Source organism: Argopecten irradians, chromosome 13 (genome assembly GCF_041381155.1).
Source record: "Argopecten irradians isolate NY chromosome 13, Ai_NY, whole genome shotgun sequence".
Classification (NCBI taxonomy): Eukaryota; Metazoa; Mollusca; class Bivalvia; order Pectinida; family Pectinidae; genus Argopecten; species Argopecten irradians.
In genome coordinates, this window is record NC_091146.1 from 38988068 (window position 1) to 39006796 (window position 18729).

The 18729-nt window shown below is 37.1% G+C and overlaps 1 long non-coding RNA gene across 1 annotated transcript; it reads right to left on the minus strand.

The window, feature by feature from the left end:
• Window positions 1–663: 663 nt before the first annotated feature.
• On the minus strand, window positions 664–10683 carry LOC138306657 (uncharacterized). The gene is made up of 3 exons (XR_011205888.1): window positions 10645–10683; window positions 4856–4960; window positions 664–771 (listed from the first exon to the last, which is right to left on the minus strand). It is a non-coding gene; the product is annotated as an uncharacterized lncRNA (long non-coding RNA).
• Between the last annotated feature and the right edge of the window lie 8046 nt (window positions 10684–18729).

Sequence of the window (18729 nt, forward strand, 5' to 3'; positions counted from 1 at the left end):
AATTGTGATGATGGATGGAGGTGGCCGGACAGAAGACAAGCCAGCAGAGGCCATGGCACCATTTCATGTATATTGGAATCAAACCTTTGGCCCTTCTAACAGAAAATCTTATTTGTCTTAATAAATTCCTTCGGCAGCTATGTTGTTTTTCGGAAAGCCGGATTCATCTTAAGTGATAAAATACATATGTAGTATTTTTAATGATAAATTATTATTTGTCATCGGGCCTCAGTAGTTTAAGCTTTACTATGGAACCAATGTCTTAAAGTTATATTAATGTACAGTCCTTTTAATACACAGCAGACAGCTATACAGTTTAACTAACTGTATATTGGACTTTTTTATCAAACTTTTTAACGTTTCAATTTTACACTCATGGTAAATTTGAGTTCTGGCTTTTACCTTTTGTCATTGTTCTCTGCTGGTTTCCACTGTATCCCAGTCTGGCTTTTCACAGATTTCTTGTTTCGGTTTCCTTGGTATCCTGCCTGCGTACATAGTTTTTCTGTTCGGTTTCCAGTAGTATCCAGTCTGGCTGACATAGATTTCTGTTCGGTTTTCCATGGTATCCATGCCATGTGCTGACATTGATTTCTGTTCGGTTTCCTGGTTTTCCTGCCTGACTGACATAGATTTCTGTTCGGTTTGCATGGTATCCTGCCTTGGCTGATATAGACTTCTGTTCAGTTTCCATGTATCCTGCCTGGCTGACACAGATTTCTGTTCGGTTTCCATGGTATCCTGCTCTGACGGACATAGATTTCTGTTCCGCTACCACGGGACCCATAATTAAACAAAAAGACATAATAAGTTTTTTCTTTATGGGTTTTAAATAATTTGTCTATAGTATATAGCCAAACTGACCACTTTTGGTCTCTGCTCCTCATGTGTCCGGGAATGCTACCAATGCTAATAGAAAGTGTGATTTATTGTTTAGTTTAGGAGAAAAATGAAATACCGGGTTTTATATGTAAACTATTCAAAAATTCGTACCTTTTTGGACCGCCCTTCAAGCCCCCAGAAGATCAGCGCCCACCATTTGTACAATTTTGTATCCGAAACCACATAAATTGCGACCTGTGATGATGACGAAGATATTTGATTGTTGACGGGTAGGGACAGACGATGGCTGAAGGACGCTATGAGTTATCGCATTAGCTAACTTGGTCCAAGGACAAAAGGTGTGCATTATATGCGATATCATGCGCGTCCTTCGTCGGTCGGTATGCACGACCATTTGTTAAATTTTGTCATCACCTGCCCATAAGTATGATGCTAAATTATTTTTTTTATCTTAAATTCCGACCTGTGGTTAATGAAGAAGAAATTTAATTGTTGACGGATGCGGACGACGGACGCACATGGTACATTGTATCGCATAAGCTCACTGGTCCTTGGAACCAGGTGTACGAGCTTTAAATATAGGTAATAAACTTGATGGCATAAACTATTTCTTTAATATTAACTTTATGAGTAAATATATATATGTAACACATCTAAGCTAAGCTTTATTCAGTCTGTCGACCCAAGGGAGGTGCCACTATCAATGCTATATTTGAGACAGATCCCTTCAGTGTTTCCTGAGAAATATTTGGTTATTAATCTTAAGCTATCAAAATCCAAGATGGACTGACTGTTAACCCTCAACAACAGTTTCGAAATTATGTGTAGGCCCCAGTGGGTTGTTTTACTGTAATATGTATGTGAACTAGGAAATGCTTTTACTCATGGACTTATAATTGACAGTATAAAAGAAATCTGAAATGGTGATGTAAATGGAAAATTGTAACAGTTTGGTAGCGAGCTATATGCTGAAAATGATAACAAAAAAAACAAGAGGCCCATGGGCCTTAACGGTCATCTGACTCATGGGCATAAAACAACAAAGTTACAGTATAAAGTAGTGGTTAACAATTAATATAAGCAATACAAGGAACTCCTTTGTTGAATATGTAAGTTTCTGAAATAGGTAAAGGTCATTTGTTGAACAAACTTGGTAGCCCTTCATCCATATATGGTTGTTACCCATTCAAGGATTAAGGAGGAGTCATATTTTAAAGCCAAATTTCAGCAAAGCTCCCATTTTGAACCCCCGCCATTCTATCCCCATGGGTCTTACCTCAGTAATTTATAAAATATGATTGTCCTCACCTCAAGTTCCCCCTTCTGAGCCCTGCCCCTCTGTCCCCAAGGGTCGGACCTAACTCGTTTATATTAAAATATGATTGTCCTTCCCCAGTGATGTTTCACACAAAATATGGATGCATTAATCCGCTCAAGAGTTAAGGAGGAGTAGACTTTTAAAGGCAATTTCATCAAAATTCCCCCTTCTGAGCCCCGCCCCTCTGTCCCCTGGGGTCGGATCTAACTTGTTTAAATAAAATATGACAGTCCTTCCCTTATGATGTTTTACACAAAATATGGATGAAATCCACTCAAGGGTTAAGGAGGAGTAGGATTTTTAAGCTAAAACAAGTACTCATTGTAACGGACACCAATACATAATCCCCAAACGACCCTCTCCCTCCTCCTCCCCATCCCCACCTGCAACAAATCAAAAATGCAGTTGCTCAGTGTATGAACATCTTTAACGAATTTTTGAGGTACTTTCATAGTCAATGAATTGCCGACGAACATTTAAAAACAGGAGGTTGGTCCAGCGACAACCTTTCAAAATTTTTATCATATTGATCAGCATCCTTTAATACCCGTTTATACTAATTTTCATTGAAATCAAAGACCGAAATAAAAAAAACCAGGAAGTTGGCCCAGTGGCCATCTTGGAATACAAAAATCTTTACGAAAATGTTTGCATGTTGTTCGCCATCCCTTAAAACCCTTATAGACCAATTTTCGTTGAGATCGGAGACCGAAACCTGAAAACAGGAAGTGGCCCAGTGGCCATCTTGGAATACCAAAATCTTTTTAAAAAATGTTTGTATGTTGTTTGTCATCCATTAAAACACCTATAGACCAATTTTCATCGAGATCGGAGTCCGAAACCTGAAAACAGGAAGTGGGCCAGCGGCCATTTTGGAATATCAAAATCTTTATATAAAATATGATCGACCTTCCCTAATGATGTTTTACACCAAATATGGATGAAATCAACCCAAGGATGAAGGAAGAGTTGGATTTTAAAGCTAAAATTAAGAAAAAGAAAATTTGCCTTTTTGGGGCCCCACCCCTCAGCCCCTAGGGGTCGGACCAGGCTCATTTATATAAAATATGATTGTCCTTCCCTAATGATGTTTCACACCAAATATGAATGAAATCAACCCAAGGATGAAGGAGGAGTAGGATTTTAAAGCTTAAATTAAGAAAATTTGCCCTTTTGGGGCCCCACCCCTCAGCCCCTAGGGGTCGGACCAGGCTCATTTATATAAAATATGATTGTCCTTCCCTAATGATGTTTCACACCAAATATGAATGAAATCAACCCAAGGATGAAGAAGGAATAGGATTTTAAAGCTAAAATTCAGAAAATTTGATCTTTTGGGGCCCCACCCCTCAGCCCCTAGGCGTCGGACCAGGCTCATTTATATAAAATATGATTGTCCTTCCCCAATGATGTTTAACACCAAATATGGATGTAATTCGCCCATGGGTTAAGGAGGAGTAGGCTTTTGTACAAATAGTCTTACGCACGACTAACGGCGCACGGTGACGACGAAACACGATGACTATAGGTCATCCTGACACTTCGGGTCAGATGACATAAATAGATCTAGCCCTTTTGAAGCATTTACATCATGGATGTCAATTTATACCCTCTCCCATCCTAAATCTTGCTGGGGTGATGGGTATAAAAAGGAGAACTATATAAGCATCATCTGGTTGATAGTAGACTGATTCTTATAAAGGGCAACAACTCTGTATCTCCTATGTCCTGAGACTGACTTTCAGCTGCTATCACCTCTGTCCCCTGGGACATCACACAGGACAATTAACACCAGTAGGTGACAGACTGTAACCGAGTGATGGCTAACGAGGACTGTGATTGCTGGGGAAAGCTTCAAGATATTCCACTCCGACATCACAACTAATCCTCACAAACTCAAATTGGTTCTGACAATGTATGTGACATATTATCAGAAACAAAAGACGGGTTGTGAGAAAAAGTTGAAAGTTCAAAAACTTGAACCTGAGTGTCATTCACAATATTCTGTCATGGTGTTATCAAATTCATATCTTTACATAAGCATGCAATAAAGAGGCCCAATGGGCCTTTAGGGTTTTCTTATACACATATTTATAGATCGCAATGTTCTGACAAGACCTTTCACAAAACATAACATTACATTTGTCACTAAAACATTATAGTCTGTTATTCAGAATGTCACCATCAAAATATCAATGCTCTTTATTCTGGTGTACTGTAACAAATAAAGTTGAATGGCATAGCATAGTTTGTGTTCTATGTCAAGTTTAGAGGTAAAGGAAAGCCGGAGTACCAAGGCTTCAGCATTTCAGTATCAGCTGATTAAACAGGAAAACTAAAACTGAATAATTTTCGCGAGCAATTAATTTTCGTGTATTTATTAAGAAATCACAAAATACCTGGCGCAAAAACCATCCACCAAGGGTTTGGGTAGTGCTTCAGCATATCAGTATCAGCTGATAAAACTAAATAATTTTCGCTTGCAATTAATTATCGTGTATTTTGCAGGTGACAAGAAATCACAAATAAACTGTTGCGAAAATGTTTGAATTCAATCTTAAGTAAAAAAAACATTAAATTAATTCACAGTGAAATCAGTTTTCCATACCATGTATCAAAACCATTCACTTCACTCCAAGGCATAAGGTATCCAAGCTAGGAGCGTGTTAAAATAGAATACACAGAGAAACTCACCGTCATCCATTTCTTCTGTCTCTGGTAAAGGAGTTTCAGACTGACGATCGTAAGATGAACTCTCAGGTTTCTCCAAGGTTTCTGCTAGCTTCTGCAGAATCTGAGCTTTAAAACATAAACAAAATATCATGTTTTATAGTTAGCTTCTACGACCATTTACAGCATACAGCTATTTTGTATTTGCATATTACAAAGTTATCTACCCTTGCAGGTAGGAAAAGATTGTAACGTCATATGTTTGCAAGTGTAATGTCATACTGTTCAGAAAAAATGACATGAGTTTCACTTACAAAACAATGAGGTCACAATGAATACCTACCCACATTCTAAATCACTAACCACTAAACGACCTACCCACATCCTAAATCACTGACCACTAAACGACCTACCCACATCCTAAATCACTGACCACTAAACGACCTACCCACATCCTAAATCACTGACCACTAAAAACGACCTACCCAACTCCTAAATCACTTACCACTACATAAACGACCTACCCACATCCTAAATCACTGACCACTAAACGACCTACCCACATCCTAAATCACTGACCACTAAACGACCTACCCACATCCTAAATCACTGACCACTAAACGACCTACCCACATCCTAAATCACTGACCACTAAACGACCTACCCACATTCTAAATCACTAACCACTAAACGACCTTCCCACATTCTTAATAATTGACCACTTAACAACCTACCCACCTCCTAAATCACTGACCACTAAACGACCTACCCACATTCTAAATCACTGACCACTTAACGACCTACCCACATCCTAAATCACTGACCACTTAACGACCTACCCACATCCTAAATCACTGACCACTTAACGACCTACCCACATCCTAAATCACTGACCACTAAACGACCTACCCACATCCTAAATCACTGACCACTAAACGACCTACCCACATTCTAAATCACTGACCACTTAACGACCTACCCACATTCTAAATCACTGACCACTTAACGACCTACCCACATCCTAAATCACTGACCACTAAACGACCTACCCACATTCTAAATCACTGACCACTAAACGACCTACCCACATTCTAAATCATTGACCTACTAAACGACCTACCCACATTCTTAATCACTGACCACTAAACGACCTACCCACATCCTAAATCACTGACCACTTAACGACCTACCCACATTCTAAATCATTGACCACTAAACGACCTACCCACATTCTAAATCACTGACCACTAAACGACCTACCCACATCTTAAATCACTGACCACTTAACAACCTACCCACATCCTAAATCATCACTGACCACTAAACTAACCTAAACGACCTACCCACATCCTAAATCACTGATCACTAAACGACCTACCCACATCCTAAATCACTGACCACTAAACGACCTACCCACATTCTAAATCACTGACCACTTAACGACCTACCCACATCCTTAATCATTGACCACTTAACAACCGACCCACATTCTAAATCACTGACCACTAAACGACCTACCCACATTCTAAATCACTGACCACTAAACGACCTACCCACATCCTTAATCATTGACCACTAAACGACCTACCCACATCCTTAATCATTGACCACTTAACGACCTACCCACATCCTTAATCATTGACCACTAAACGACCTACCCACATTCTAAATCACTGACCACTAAACGACCTACCCACATTCTAAATCACTGACCACTAAACGACCTACCCACATCCTAAATCACTGACCACTAAACGACCTACCCACATCCTAAATCACTGACCACTAAACGACCTACCCACATTCTAAATCACTGACCACTAAACGACCTACCCACATCCTAAATCACTGACCACTAAAACGACCTACCCACATCCTAAATCACTGATCACTAAACGACCTACCCACATCCTAAATCACTGACCACTAAACGACCTACCCACATCCTAAATCACTGACCCACTAAACGACCTACCCACATCCTAAATCACTGACCACTAAACGACCTACCCACATTCTAAATCACTGACCACTAAACGACCTACCCACATCCTTAATCATTGACCACTAAACGACCTACCCACATCCTTAATCATTGACCACTAAACGACCTACCCACATCCTTAATCATTGACCACTAAACGACCTACCCACATCCTTAATCATTGACCACTTAACGACAACTTAATGTGATCAATCCAACAAGAGGCCCATGGGACTTAGCGGTCATCTGAGTGCGGATACAGAATGAAACAAAGACATATAGACACTATATATAGTATTTACGTGTACATGCATTTAAATTAGACTCGTCAACGTGGTCCGTTTATGAAAATATTTCGCTGATTTGATTGACCGATCGTCTCAATAGGAGATTTCAGAGAAGATGGCGATGACGTCACACAAAGGTACATCCGGGCGCTCAAAGGTACAACTCCGTATAGTTGTACACATTAACATGGTGGGAACACAGCCGCTTGGGATGTTTGTTTACATTTTATTGTAATACATAGTATGGCAATCCGAGAAATGTTGCTCTATTTTAATTTCAAAAAGTGTAAATAAAAATATGTAACAATAATATATAGATATTAACATATGATATTCATATGTTTTATTCTATTTAAACTCCATTTTCGACCGCCACGAGAAAACATTAATTATTGTCTCCATTACGTATAAACATTGACAGAATATTGCAAATATCAGCTTGAAATTACAGATTAAGTTCCCAAAAATGCCATACTGATATTTTAATAAGCTATTTCTGTTTTCTAAGTCTTACTTGGTGAAACACCTTTATTACGATGTGTGATTATGACCAAATGAAAATCTGTTTTCGTAGATTACCCCAAGCGCAGGGCAGCCATATTACGTACAGTACTGCCATGATCCCTAATTTCGTCATTTTTCAGAGTCACAAAATTATGTATTCTGGATAATTTTTTCGTCAAAAATTTTGGAATTTAGTTTATGATATACAAATGAGTCAGTTTCGTTGAATATTTTAGGATTCTCGAAGCTGTGCGCAATGTGTCCTGGTCGGCATTTTAGTAGTAAGATCTTTATTTATAAATCTAAAAGTAGTCTATCTAACATGTTTTTTAAAATATTTAAAAGTAAAATATCACTTCAATTTGAGACTTCACATAGTAGCCCATGGAATAAAAGCGACTGTAAATTAAACAAGAGGCCCTCAGCCCCTAAGGGTCGGACCAGGCTCATTTATATAGAATGTAATTGTCCTTCCCCAATAATATTTTACACCAAATATAGATGAAATCCATCCAAGGATGAAGGAGGAGTAGGATTTTAAAGCTGAAATTAAGAAAATTTGCCCTTTTGGGGCCCACCCCTCAGCCCCTAGGGGTAGGACCAGGCTCATTTATATAAAATATGATTGTTCTTCCTAAATGATGTTTCACATCAAATATGAATGAAATCCATCCAAGGATGAAGGAGGAGTAGGATTTTAAAGCTTAAATTGAGAAAATTTGCCCTTTTGGGGCCCCACCCCTCAGCCCCTAGGGGTCAAACCTATCTCATATATGTAAAATATTATTGTCCTTCCCCAATGATGTTTCACACTAAATATGGATGCAAATCATCCAAGGATGAAGGGGAGTGGGATTTTAAAGCTAAAATAAGAAAAATTTGCCCTTTTGGGGCCCCACCCCTCAGCCCCTAAGGGTCGGACCAGGCTCATTTATATAAAATTTAATTGTCCTTCCCCAATAATATTTTACACCAAAATATGGATGAAATAAACCCAAGGATAAAGGAGGAGTAGGATTTTAAAGCTAAAATTAAGAAAATTTGCCCTTTTGGGGCCCCCGCCCCTCTGACCCTAGGGGTTGGACCAGGCTCATTTATATAAAATATGATTGTCCTACCCTAATGGAGTTTCACACCACATATGGATGAAATCAAACCAAAGGATGAAGGAGGAGTAGGATTTTAAAGCTTAAAATAAGAAAATTTGCCCTTTTAGGGCCCCACCCCTCAGCCCCTATGGGTTTCGGACCAGGCTCATTTATATAAAAATATGATTGTCCTTCCCAATGATGTTTCAAAACCAAATATGGATGAAATCCATTAAAGGATGAAGGAGGAGTAGGCTTTTGTATAAAATAGTCTTACGCACGACGCACCAGGCGCACGACGACGGATAAAACACGATGACAAAAGGTCATCCTGACCTTCGGTCAGATCTCCGGACCTATAAAATTTAATAGAAAATATTCTGTCCTAATTAAAAACGACAAAGGTATACTGATTAACGCAATTTTTCAGGTGCGTTCGATCGCATTTCGTCTAAAAGTCGTGGGACTTTTTGCCACCATTTTCAGTCTTGGGAAAAAATAAAACCCATAAAGTTGGGAAAATTCTAAGCCTAAATATCATGAGAATGGGGCCGAATAGCGGCCCCGGAGAGACCCTAGATAAAGCCCTGCTATATGACCAGTAGCGCGATTTATAGGATTTACCGCTATTTCCCTATTGGGCCCCGCCCCTCCTGCCCCCCTGGGTGGGTCAGAGTCGCAAAATTTATACAAACTCAATTCCCCTTCTCCCCAAGGATGTTTCTGGCCAAATTTGATTTCAATCCATGCAAGAAAAAAACTCTAGGACAAGTAGCGATTTATAGGATTTACCTCTATTTCACCTATTGGGCCCACCCGACCACACCCACCCTCCTCGCCCACGGGGGTCAGAGACAAAATTTATACAAGTTCTATACCCCCTTCACCCATGGATGTTTCTGGCCAACTTTGGTTACAATCCCATGCAGAACATCTAGGACAAGTAGCGATTTGTAGAATTTATCTCTATTTTCCCTATTGGGCCCCGCGCCTCCTCCTGACACCCGGTCGGGGATTCAGAGCCATAATAATCATATACAGAAGTTCTGTTCCCCTTCCCCCAAGGCTGTTTGTGGCCAAATCTCGGTTACTAATCCATGCGGAAACTCTAGGGTCAGGTATCGATTAATAGGATTTACCTCCTATTTCCCATATTGGGGCCTCCGCCCCTCCTGCACCTCGAGGGGATCACTGAGAACAAAATCTTAGATACAAGATTCTATTCCCCCATCTCAATAATGCCAATGTATTCTTAACCAAATTCGGTTATCAATTCCATGCAGACAACTCTAGCGACAACGTAGCGATTCGATTAGGTGATTTACCTCTATTTCACACTATTGGGCCTGCCCCTCCTGCCCAACGGTGGGTCAGAGCCAATCCTTTATATACACTAGTTCTCGTGTCCCTAATACTCAATTTGGTTAACAATACCATGCAGAACTCTATGACTAGTAGCGATTTAAAGGAAATTATTGACGTAACGGACGACGGACGAACGACGGACCCGCGCCCATGAACAAAAACACACCGGCCCTTCGGGCCAGGTGAGCTAAAAATGCCTAAAATGTATATTGCCATATGACGCACGACGGACGACGACGCACAAAAAGGCGATTAGAATAGATCACTTGAGAATTCGTCTCAGTGTGACCTAAAAGAGAATTTTTTACGTTGTAATTTAAGTAAACTTTACTGATAATGACAAAAACTGAAAACATTTGCAATATGTTTTATAGCTGGATTAAACGAGTAAATATACATTAATTTAATGCAGGAATAAAACTCTGATTATAAAAAAATGAACCGTTTTTCCGCTTACCACAGGCGTTGATTTCCTGAACTCACAACATTCCTGTCCAAGAGATTTTAAATAACTTATTAATCATAATTGTGTGTAAATTGATAATTGTTTCAAATTAATTACGGAAAATATTATTTATACATTACTGTTTTCAAATATGCGTAGAACCACTGGTGCGGCTTTACACCCAACACCGATTCGTATTTTTTCAGCACGACATGAATACAGTTCCTCGAAATCCCCATCTCATGACTCGTGCTGCTCAGTTAATCCAATAGAGAGGGTGACATCTGTTGATCTCCAAAGTACTTATTATTGTCAATTTCTATGGCAGTTGTTGCTCCCGTCCTCATTTGTTGATTCGATACAATCTCACTGAGGTAACTGGCACTGACGATTAATGCTGTACACTTCAAAACAGATATTCCTCCAGCAGTTAATCATATATCCACTTTTGACCAATGCTGGACTACAAGGATACACCCGGCCCGGCTTGCATGTCAGCGTCTAAAATGGAAATAAACAACTTGTACATCCAACGGGTTATTAAAATAACAAACAGACACGAATGCAAGGCTTATCTCCTTATCCTCTTTTACTTCTAAACTGTAATACTAAATGCATTATAGAATGTTTGTACCCAAATTTTTTTTTAACTTTTAACACAAAAAGCTTTTGAATCCAAATTTAAAACGACAGTTACTTAATTGTGATTGTAATTTAGTAAACAAACCGTTTGCGTGAAAAATGTTTCAATGTTCGAATACATTTATGCATGCATTTGATTAACACTTACAGGAACTGAAATTATGTTTGTAGGAGGAAACAAACAATCAATTTTGTTTCAAAGATTTATTATGCGATTACAAGTATGGGAAATATTTTGCTTATTGTCAATGAAAAAGAGAATCATTTAGTAATGACCCCTTATCGTACAGTCATGACGATTTTACCGCATAGTAATCCTTATCATTTCATCGTGGTTCGCCTTCTGTATCATGGGGGGTTAGGAAGATGATTTGGCAGAAGGGACACTGCGCGGTCTAGCGCAGCGGTAGGACACAAGAATGTGAGGAGGTATTAAGTTGTGCAATAGGAAGGTGTATGTATAGCAATTACCGACCGGCGAGCGGAGTTATAGCGAGCTGGACCATTATGAGAGACTGGAAGACTGAAGCTATTACAAAAATTGTGTGGAGATTTCCCTTCTTATGGCAGGTCGTGACACATCACGCAACGCGAGATCAGGGTGTTAGCGAGTGTGAGGACGTGCGAAGGTGCCATTATACTCGATTTCCGTACACATTACCCCTAGTAGATGAATAACAGTTCTATGGAGGATCACACACTTTTAGATCTGAGTTTAAACACTGTATGTACCCGGCGGGCTACCTGTATGATGCGATCTCTAATAGTGTGAATCTTATTACACTCATCTCGCGTCTGACGCATGCTACCGTAGTCGTACCTACATAACGATGATGTCTCTCTTAGCAATATCCATCTTATCTCTTCAGATAAGTCTTATCGAGTGCGTGACACACACCATACATAAGCTAAACAAAGGGTTTACCTCACAATAGAGACATTAGGATTTGCGTGCACGAATTCATTTTCATTATTGTATAAATGACGAGGAACAATAGCATGGCATTCATATTGTTCTGTCAATTTATACCCATATGGAAAAGAACTTTTGTCTCACACACCCTCATGTTTCTTAAGTTTAGTTTTCACTTTTTCCCTTACTTAATGTAAAGTTGTATGGTCTGTGACTTAACCCTTACCAAAGATAACAGTGAATTTACCACTGATATTCCCGTTAAAATCCTAGTTAAAACACAGTCTCCTTTCATCTTACCTTTCATTTCCAAGGTTTCCTCTACCTGTCGATCATTTCCATTCTTACCTGTTTTTTTGTGTACAGTTAAAAGACAGTCTTTATCGGAAACCTTGTTTTTACTGCTGCAAAAATTTCCCATCAAAATTTGCAGTTTTTAGATAAGTGGAATTTGCACTGGTATCACAATATTACACAAGTTATTTTACCAGTTTTATTCTGAAGGCAGTTCTTGTACAATAAACCGTTTTTGTTATCTCCTGCTCTGTACCCAAGATCATCAAATGCTACCCATCACGCAGTACTTGTGTACATATAGCCACAGCTGGGACATAGGTCAAAGCCCACTGGAAGATTGTCGATATGTGTGGGAATGGGAGGGGATGGCAATTAGTGGGGCAAATTTGCGCCTAGATCTCAGTCTAATTATACTTGGCCAACTGAATCAAGCACTTTCTCCATTTTGAATGATTAGTTTTGCAGTGGCATGCTTGTACATTATGTATATGGGACATTTTTCATCTCCAACATACATTGTACTATTACTTCTGGAACAAGATTCTGAAATTGTTTACTTCACAAGAAAGCTGTTTTGATTGAGACAACGAAAATGGAATTGCCTACAACTGCCTTAAGTTTTTAGGAAATGCATGATCTATTGTTTTGTGATATTTTGATGTGAGATTTCTAAATTCTATGGATGAATTGTGGCACTTATAAGTTTTGTGAAAACTGCAATCACCTTATTTTGAAACAACTGAAAGTGAACTAATATGTTTAACATGTTTGGTGATGGGATAATACTTTTTTTTTTTTTTGAAAAATTTTTTTTTTTTTTTTTTTTTTATTTATTCTGTTGTTTACTCAATTATTCTGTTGTTTCTGGGTTTGTATGATATGGTATGCATGGTTGATTATGTGGCTCTATCATATTGTATATGAAAGGGTTGTCTATATTAAAATTTCGAAAAAGTTAGATGCTATAAAATATGCTTATCACATATATAGAAGCCTTTGTATTTACTAATTTTAAGGAATGAATTTATTAATCCTGAATGGTTTAGATATCAATGATGTTATATATTCTCTTACAGTTCGACCATGCACTCATAGATCATTAATTCTAAATCCTGATGGCACACTCAAGTTGACCTGATTAGAGCGTCTGCTTAGTTTACCGAGAAACTTTTTTCACCATCTCTTTTCCCCTCCCCCAGCCTCCATCCCCCTCCCATGCTCACCACCTGGGTAATCAACGAGGTTTTTAACATTTATGTTCCCGTTATTCTAATCATCAAGAGCTTCCCCATCCTAGACCAGTTTATTTACATTAGAGTTATGTAATGCATAAAACTTGGTATAACTGGTACTGATCAATTACTGGCCATTCCCGAAACCGGTATTTTGACCAGTTTTCTGTGACGTTCATAAAACTGACAAACCTCTTTAGCGTTCTCTATAGCAAATAACCTAGCTGATAATCCAACTGTGAAGAGTAAAGTATAGTAGAATGGTTACTGCGGAAATAACAGGAATCTATAACTGCATAGAAGCCACAATGGCAGTTTTCTGGGACCATAAAAGTGACTAACCTGGAAATCCCACTCTCTGTAGTAAAAATAACGGTTACATAATTAATAACTGTGAAAAGAAAGAAATATGTAATGGAGTTCATTTGAGATATGCGATTGCTTATGCTTTGTAGAATCTCAAAAATGTATTTAAACGTGACTCATCTCCAATTTTTCCTCGAACCCTCACTATTTCTCTTAAGAACCTTTCGATACGTTTAAAAATTGCTTCTGAAGTATCCGAATCTGCTTTCCGATCTAGTAACTGGTATTAGATGAAAATATTAGAGACCATTGTGATCCGCTTCGGGAGGTTTCGATGTTTTTTCTTATACAAGTGTACCGCGGATGTCCGGTCATGTGATGACAACTTGGTTTTTGTCAATAGGATCATTGGTGCTTTCATGCGATTCTGCCAATACAACCATCATATATAGAGCATCCATTATTCACACTTTTGGCCTATGTTTTACTTAGCTGTTATGTGGCGATGAAAATTTGCAGAAATACAACTTTAACACTTAAGAACACTGCGTTATGGATACAATAATATAATTGAACGAACATTGCAATTCCTTAGTTTAAATAAATTTGATATCAGTGGAAACAGCATATCATAACACAATCATGTAAATGTCCAAAGTTTGACACAACTATGAATTCCAGGTAAATGTGTATGTTTTTTATAATTGCAAGCACTCTATTATAAAATGACAATTTATTTCGTTATTCATAAAAATACACATATATTAGTTGCAAATCAAAGATATGGTATTACAAGAAGATCACTGGTCCGCGAGTCCAATGATATATAAATATTCCATTGTTTCTTTTCTTTTCACAGCAAATGGCAAAACAAAATGTCGTTTGTCCGCTCTAGGAGAATCTTTGTTATTATGTGTACCTTTCTATTTTATCATATCTTTTAAATCCCTTTATGGCAATCATCAATTTACTCCTGACAATCAATCAATTGGATATTATCATATATCTAACTTCTTTGCGCATATACATATTATTTCTTTTATTTCCTGTCATATTTAATCGAATTTGTTCTGAAAGGAGGATTTTTTTTATCATTAGCTGATATTCCATTTTAGCTAGTGTGCCATCCTGTAAAATTTGCCCTCCCTCCCCAAGTTTTGTATTCGATAATGACTATGAATACCATCTGAATGCCAATGCTAAAATATTTTACTAACATGAAACATTACTCAAGGTAATCAGTATTCTACGCAAATAATCAAATAAGCCTAATTACCTTTCTATCAAGTTACATTTTGAAAATGTGAAAAATATCACAAACACAACATTTTTATATTTTCCATGTAAACTTTTTCTATACCATTCTTTTGGGTTTATGAGATTTTGTTTAGGTACTTTTATTTATACAAAAAAAGTATGGTAAAATTAAAAATGTTTGTGTCCGTTTTTATCATGAAGATGGCATATTCAGTCTGATTTAGCGATCATAAAACTAGCTCAAGGGCCTTAATGCGTCCATCTCACTTACCTTGGCAATATTCATATACTGAAATTAAATTTATAGTGTTCATGTGTAGCCAATCTTCGATTTAGGATCACACCAAGCAGTTGTTACAACACACTTTGTCGGGACCCATGTACACAGTACATATCATTGCATAGTTTCAAGCCAAATCGCACCAGGTATACACTTGACGTAAGTTCAAATATGCCTTTCCTTCATCGATGGCGGCTGTGACGGCCATCTTTGATTTCGGAATACGATACCGTGAAAAATAAACAACACTTTGTTCGGTAACTGTGTAAGGATAATTTCATGTGTAAGTTTTCAGACAGACAAAAAATTGCTGGGAATTAATATAAGAAGCATGGCAATTATGGGGCTATAAACACAATAGAGTTAATCCCTTTATATCCATTTATTTTTGAATATTAAAAAGCGTATCAAACATTGGAAACAATTGTCTCAATTAAAATTCAGTATATTCAGTGATTTCATTCTTATGTGCTGAAAATACAGTTTTCTATTGTTTGATATTTGTATATGAATTTTTCATATGTATTTGAGGAATAAGCGCAAAAAAACATTATTTCAAGGCCATTACATTAATTAGAAATGATCATGGCTGCACATGTATATTATGGATTTCCGTGATTTTAGTGAGACCCCTAAAGTTGAAATCTTTATTAGCTAGCGAGATGCAAACAAACTTTCACATTTCACTTTTAAACATAGGTTTACATATTTTTACATATCATTTGTTTTGTATGTTTATTGAAACCAAGAGATTGAAAAATTATACCCAAAAATATATAGCACATTTGATTCATATCGGTTAATAGGACAGGATTTTTTTGTATTATAAAGTGCAAAGTCATTGTATCCAGATAGGATCATTATAAATTGCTTAGGTTCTGCTGGCATTCTTAAAGTAGCATTTTTTATGTAATATTTAAATTACATGAGTTGAACACGGTTTACAGACTGTAATCCCCTTAGAATTAAATTCAACATCTAGGAACTGCAAATAGTAGCGGAAACAATTTGACTTCATGGTCTGACTCTAAGTAGCTTGTTACACTTCACCCATATGTCTTAACATGTAAAATTTTTGCAGTACACTGCCACAAATACATTACTATAATCTCAAACATGATTTTTAGTTTCAAGTTATGTTGAATCTATGAAAATAAGATACAAAACACCATTCTTTTTTTCCATTTATTGTTATGATAAGTAAAAAATAACTAAATAATGTATCATTACTGAAAATTATAAGACTAATTCATTATAAAAACATTAAGCAGTTGGGTACTGATTTTTCCATTCCCCAGAAAACAGATACTGTTGTATCCTATTGAAAATTAAGCTTAATTCAAAACTTTGTTATATTTATCAGCAGTCAAATGTCATGTGAACCGACTTTGATATTGAATATTTCAAGAATATTCAACTGATCACAGAAAAAAACATATATGTTTTGTTTGACATTCTTCTTCACTCCTAAAATTTCTTTTAAATAAAAGAAAAAGATTTTAAATAAAGAAAGCAAAAGCCTTATTATTCATTAAAAAAAGTTTGTTTGTCCTACACTCCGTGTGTTGCTCACTTGTGTATGTAAGTAAAACCATGCACACATTAGGACAGCCTTATAGTATCTTTTACCTCACCAGATCTGTTTTCATAAATTATTAATTAAAAGTCACACGGAAAAGAAACTTTGATTAGATCTTTACTTTTATAACTTTTTAGGTCTATAAGATAGAAGATAGCATTAATCATTTACCAAGAGATTATTTAAATGTAAGTTAGATGGGGAGGTCACCAGTGTGTATAGATTGTCGTGGGACAGCAGCTCTGACTGGAATGATATGTTAACTAGCCTAGCTGTGATAATTAGGTGCCCATTAAGGAGGGGGGAGGGTGAGATGTAGTATACAGCATTAGGTTCAACGTGCATTTAAATTACTGTGTTGGAAAGGTTTAATGTATTAATCCCTTAGACTCGCAAACAAACGTACAAATTACGGCTCTTAGTCAAAAAAGAAAGAAATGGTGAACGTATTTCTCAAATACATGTGTGGAGCGCGCCAAATCACTATCATGAAAATGTATATGTTCCTTATATATTTGTCCCTATAGAACTTCTTTAGAAAATTTTTATTTCCAGGTCTAAAGATTATGTACCAACATAACTCTAAATCACTTAAAATAAGAAGTTATATTTCAGATACTATCAAAATTTCGGCACCAACATTTGATATCATTGTATTAAAATGATAACACTGTCTAAACATGTTCCTATTAGCTCCACTTTGGTAGGTCATTAAAAGGAAGTATATAATTCATACATTATTCTATAGACACCTCACTGACAGGTGTGCCTGGATTCTACGGCCGGATAGAGTGTTTGCTATCTGGGATATGGATTTTTGTCACATTTATTGATTTAAAACCATATGCGCGATACAGGCCATAAAAGAACCTGTTTTAGCAATCGAAACGAAAGCACAAATTCACGAATGATTACTATCTACTTACTAACCGATGTGTTCTTTGAGTTCAATACGTGTAGAATTCCTTGCAAATCTGTGTAGATAAAGGCCACCGTCCGCTTTTCGTCAGTCAAAGATCTGCTGATCCGTCTTCAACAACCGGAAACGGAATCGTTCTGCCAGACGTTAATGCAGATCACTTTTCCCATTGAAATTTTTGCCAAACCTGTGGACTATCAAAAGATTTGATGATACCCAATCTGAAATAATAAACATGCAAGTTAGTATCAGTTTGTTCATCAAGTGAAAACTTTTTGTATTCAACCCCGAATCAACGAAAAAAAGAATAGATAAAAAATCGGGCACGATTTTTACATATCATATTAATTCTTAAATAATGGGATTGAGATGGTAAACGAATTGTTATAAAAATTGTCTCGATAGAGTGGAACATCTTGCAATACCACTCAATGCATAACTTCTTGCTCTACGAAATCATGGATATAAACTAAAGGTAAATTGATGAGCATGTTTTATAATAAAGAAAATCATAAGTCCTCGTTTTTGAATGAAATCTAATGTACTAAAAACATCAAACATTAGCCCCCCAGCAATCTGTGATAAAGGAAGATGGTTGTCCTCTTATTAGTTACCCATTATTAATCATTTTCATTTTTCATGTTGGACGTGAAGGACTTAGAAACTCGGTCTTAACAACAAACTTCTCCTGTACTTTATGGTCAATATGTAATATGCATTTCAGACTCTCATAAGTAAATACAACAGTTTGTTTGATCAAGAAAAACAATCATGTGCAAATGTAAATTCTCCAATAGAAC